The sequence below is a fragment of the Cupressus sempervirens genome, chromosome 7, assembly GCF_028749045.1.
Source record: "Cupressus sempervirens isolate cs-2001-9-10 chromosome 7, ASM2874904v1, whole genome shotgun sequence".
NCBI lineage: Eukaryota > Viridiplantae > Streptophyta > Pinopsida > Cupressales > Cupressaceae > Cupressus > Cupressus sempervirens.
The window spans coordinates 227,283,760-227,289,624 of NC_143124.1; the positions used below are offsets into that span (position 1 = coordinate 227,283,760).

Here is a 5,865-nt window from a genome sequence, read left to right on the forward strand (position 1 = left end):
AACTTTAGTTTAGTGGAACGTGAGCAAATGTTCTCCATGCAAAAGGGCTTCTTCATTTAAAAAGTTGACAATCAATATTGTTAAAATGGAACACAGTAAAATTACCAAACCGTCATGATAAAGTCTTATGACAAGGTCAATTTCGGACCAGCTCGCACATAAGATTGGAAGGTTGCATTGGCTTTTATGCGAATCACTAACATAAATGTATTCGGAGGCATCATCGTTCCTCAGCAAACTTGATGCTAGCCAATTCTGATATTCAGGATCGAAGGGAGTTGGTAAATACATCTAAATGGCGACTGATCAAGAAATAGAAGAGATCAATTCGAGCAGCTGTATAAGTGAAGTCGGGCATGGGGTGACAATGAAAGAAGACGATGTACCAGATGTAGGCGATGCTCTCACCTTTCGAATGTCTAGGTCACTGCCAGACTTCGACCGTCTGTATACTCCACGTTTTGTTTCCATCGGCCCTTTCCATTATGGGAAGGAGGAGCTGAGAGGGATGGAGAAATCTAAAAATGAGGCTGTTCGAAGGATGCAAATTAGGATACAGAAAAATCACCTGCAGGAATCTATCAAATCATTTTTTGTAGGCGAGCTGTTGTCCAAAGACAAGGAGATTAGGAGGTTCTATGGTGAACATATTTCCTTCACTCCTATAGAATTAGTGTGGATGGTCACCAGGGATGTATGCTTTATTTATGACTTTCTTCTCAATTATCTAAGAAGGGGTAGTGAAGCCAAAAAAATCTATGAAAGAGAAGAGAAAGAATTCTCATGGAAATATGATGCAGTTTTTGATGTCGAATTACAAAGTCCCATAAGGGAAGGATTAATGAGTGATTTACTTTTATTTGAAAACCAAATCCCTCTCTGGATTTTGAAGGACGTCCTCATGTGCATGAGCAGACATAAAATATTTAGATGGCATATTCCACCTTCTCACAAACAATGTTCTCATGTCCTCGATATACTCCACCGCAGTTTCGTTGGCAGCAATGTTAAGAACTACCAGAATGACGAAGCGTATCAATTGCCACCTTTGGACAAATATAGGATGCAGATCTACTTCAGGAAGACCATTGATTCGATGAAGCTGGCCGTTTGTGGACGTTGGCGTAAGCTGTGTCTGTGCTTTCCTTCATCAAATAGGAGGCCCGGAAATACTCAGCAAACACTCTTTTCATCTCACAATGGTATGCAGATCTGGTTTAAAAGTGGAGTTGATTCGATGAGAACAATTTGTGGACGTTGGTGTAAGATATGTTGCGGCTTTCTCTCCTCATATACAAGCTCGGGCGAAATAATTCAGCTGGACTTTGTGAAGCTGCCAACAGCTTCTGAACTCACCCGCGCTGGCGTGAGCATTCACCCTGTGACCGATGCCAATCGACCAGAAAAAGAAAGGTTCAGCCATTCGATGGATAAGATTTGATGAGAAAACAGCGATGCTCTACTTACCAGAAATGATGGTAACACAGCAGTTTTATTCAGTATTGAGCAATCTAATTGCAATGGAAGTAACGACAAGAGGGAGGTACTATCCAAGACCAAAGACGCAATATGTATTACTGATGGATGAGTTGATTTACAACGAGGAGGATGTTGCTGTGTTAAGGAAGGCAGAGGTGATTCACAACTTTCTTGGAAGCAATCAGCAAGTGGCGGACCTCTTCAACTCTCTAGGCTCAGGAATGATGCCTTTTATATGGTGCAAAGTAATTGATGACGTGAGAAGGGGGCTGCATAAGTACACGAGAAGAAAGCACAAGATATTATGGAATGAACTCAAAAATGCTTAGTTTTTCCAAACCATGGCTGGTTGCTGGTTCTATTGCTGCCGTAATTCTTCTTTGGATGACAATGGCGCAAGTGCTCTGTATGTTCATCACTTGCAACACATAGTCCTCGAGAAATTCATCCGTCTCCCTCCTTTGCTTTTCTGTTTACCGTTTTGTTTAATTTGTAGATTTTCCAATAAATGTAGACCATGTTTTTCTCTGATTCGATCATTAGTGTTAAACTGGCCTTCTGATCTAGGTCAGTTGTTCGTCAGGTGAAAGTTGATACATATTTAGAACATCGTTCTTGGTTATGGATGCTGGGATCGTTAATAACTACTAGAAAAAATATACTATTTGAGTTGAATCTTCTTCTTTCCTTAAGAATAGTTTATTTTCAACATACACTACCACTTGCGGAAAGTGCTTCAATCTTTCTATGACCCACCGCAGAAGGATACAAAAAATTTCTTCAGACGAGGTACATATTCATTCCATCCCTTATAGCGTCTATTCTGTAGAGTTTGAACTGCAGTTAGACCATTTCAGTTTTGTTTAAACATCGAAAAGTGTTAAATAATCAATTTAAATTTTTTTTTCTTAGCTTAATTTGTTCTTTACTATGTGATGTTTTAGGTGGTCACCTTTAAATATCACACACTAAGGAAGAAATTAAGCTTGGAAATATAAGTCAACTTTGAATATTTAATACTTTTAGTTTAGGAATCAAGCCTTACAGAGTGATGTTTAAGCCATCTGATTGAAAGATGACCGAGAATCTAGCACAACTTTTTTTAAGTGGAAATTCACACTAGTAGTGATAAATCATTCATGGGAGCAAGTCCAAGCGAAACATGTCATTTTTGTCAATAAATTCTTGTTTTTGTTCCAAACTTTAAATTTTTTATTTATAATCGCCCCACTAGAAAAGGAATAGATTCCAATTTGAACCCACCTCCTTATACTTACTATAAATTGTATTAAAAAGCTCATGGCAATGTAACATTAGAAAGAGTGTTTTCAAGAGAAGACAAAGTGTGGTGCATGTGTATACCTTTCAAGCATTTACAAGAACAATATATTAAAAACAAGATTAGTCAGAAATGCTATGGAACATTGGTACATCCAATGCATTGCTCTTGGTCAAGATTTCCATTAACTAGCACTTGCACCTTTGAAGGGTACAAGGGTAAAGCTGCTAGTACTATTCACCTGTTGAATTTATTACATGATGTCTACTATCTTACTTGAAAAAAGGGCCCAATTGGCTCAAAATTATAGGAAATAATTTTTGAAAATTTTATATTATACATGGGAGATTCATCCTCATATTTATGAAGTTTAGAACTACTAATGTATGTGCCAAATATGTACACATCCATTGCTCCAAATCACACAACACTGATTTCTTTATGAATCAAATCTACCCTCCTTTTTCTCTAAAATTTCTCCTAGTAGATAGATGCCAAAAATATTATGTTTTGCTCCAAGACATGTGTCCTGCATGAAAAATAGTCACTCAAACAAATGTCTCACATGCATGAGTTGTCAATGAATTTCCAACATTAAATTGATGGTCAATTGTACCAATCCCATTGTGCTTAATTCTTTTGTAGACGATTCACCTTGTATTGTCATGTCTTCCCTAGTGAGTTGTCTTGTACTTTTGTGCAATGATCTTATTCACTTTATATTTTATATCAACATCTTCAACACACCCTACAATTCCATTTATTCCACTCCATTTTCTATCTAATAGGATTTATAGAATTTGAATGCAATGTGAGTTGAGAGAAATTTAACTTGATTTAGTCAAATCCAATTTGATTTGATTTGGTGAAATATGATTTGATATTGTTGTTCTTCTTTCTATATTAGTGTCTTTTATAAGATAGAAAGAGCTAGTTGACTATTCTAACTTATTATCTACGAAATAAATAGAACTAAAAAAATTTTAAAAAAATATCATATGTTTGATATTATTGGATTATTCATCAAAGAAGAGTATTGGTGATATTTTGGACATTAAGCTTAGAATTACCAAAAGAAAACTCTAATCATGATTAAATATAGGAAGAACTCAATGGACCTTTCCAATAGGTATAGTCCATGAATAGCATTTATTGTACAACAACTAAGACATTTGGAATAGGTTATCTATCCATTTGAGAAACAACTTTTTAGAAGGTAAAATTTATTAATAGCAAATAATAATGGAACTTGTAGATAAGTTTATGTAAAAAACATAAAGAAAAAATCACAACACCAACCAATTATGTACTATGGAATTAGCATTCTGATCAAACACTTAGACTAGAATACTTATTTAAAAATGGATTGTGTTAGATACTAACAATACGAACCCATCCATTAAAAAAAAATTTAATAATAAAAGAAAAATGAATGTGATTAAATCTAAGTATATTTTATAGTACATTGTAAGTTCTTTTTTTATTTTTTAAATCATTAATAGTGTCACAAGGATCCTAGTTTCCTCAATATTTATGTTGTATTATAGACAACTGTGACATTGAGGCGAGAAAAAAGGTATAGTTAAATTTAGAAGCATGGACTTTCTTTCTATCATTGACAATGGAAATATTAATCCTTTATTAATATTATGGACAATGGACTTTCTTTCTATCAATCATGTCTTTGGTAGCGGCTCCTCATTGACTTGATTTCATTACCACATAAAGATGATTGTTTTGGAATAAGCGATAGACGCATGCCAATAGGGCTTCTATCAGCATTCATACCATTGCTTTGCATTTTCCCAGCGGCAGAACAGGTGGGGATTTGCTGCCAATATTAGAATAATGTTTCTAATAAGGTTTCAGGCAATCTATTTTTTAATTCATTTTTATTATTCTAATTTTTTAAATCTGATTCGCCCCCGACTAATTTCCTGAGTGTGGAAAAAAGGGGAAAAAATAGCCGGTGATAAGATTGAAATAAATGCGTTTATTTAGAAAGCTTCGGAGAAACCTGACTCAATGCTACAGTGAGTCAGCCAGAGCTATCACTGTAATTGACAGCTAATAAGCCCCATCTACTAGGACAGACGTTTTCACATCTTTTGTACCACAACAATAGCTACAGCTCTGCCAATACCGCTCCCTCTGTAGAAAGGATCCATGATCCTCCATTTCGGTCGCTGTGTAAAATGCCTTTGCTCTGCTTTTCTCTTGTTTTTTCTATTTCTCTTGGTTTTTCCCTTTTCTTTAGCAGACTATTGCAATTATTTTATCATATATCGATGTAGCTAAATTGCTTAGAGATAATGCACTATAATTTTTTCAATAATTTTTTTATTCAATTATTTCCTTTGTTAATAAATTATTAGAAAGGATTATTAAATCAATTTAAATTAGGTTTAATTTATGATTTACATATAAACATAATTTGATTTAAATATGAAAAATTTTGGTGGAAGGAAAAAAATAATAATTATAATTTAACATAATTCAATTTAAATATAAAATTATATCTTTTAAAAATTTAATATAAAAAATAATAAAAAGATTTAAATTCTAACTATTTTTCTTATCACTTAAAAAAAAAAAAATTGGAGTGGGAGTAAAACTATTTCAGAATTAGTTGATTCTATTCTTATAAAAGTAATATTATTCTTTTTTTCATTTAAAAAATTTTAAATAGTACCTTCTAAAAATATGTTGATTCTTAAATTTTGAAAGACATTTATAATTTTTTTATAATTTTATATAGTATTTTTCTAATTTTGAGATGAAAATGGATATGAACTTATTAACACTCAACTCTTGTACCCATTTATAATATAAGAAGGGTGTGTATGCAAATTGGATTCAATAAAACCCCAACCTTACACACTCAAAATTTGAATCGATCTTGATTAGGTAAGCTTGCAAATCTGATTCTATTTTTGTGAAAACATGTGCCTAACTCTTCTCTTTCCCAAAAGGGCCTCTTGTTTAAGTGTAGTATTTATAGCTCAATGTGAATATTAATTGTAATTTAACTAAATGGTTCCCACCTAAAAGTTTGATAACCTTAAATAATTATCTATTATTCAATTAATATATTGAATATTTGACAC

The 5,865-nt window shown here is 33.3% G+C and overlaps 1 pseudogene; it reads left to right on the plus strand.

The window, feature by feature from the left end:
* Positions 1-295: 295 nt before the first annotated feature.
* Positions 296-1,911, plus strand: LOC149546322 (UPF0481 protein At3g47200-like; annotated as a pseudogene).
* Positions 1,912-5,865: the final 3,954 nt, after the last annotated feature.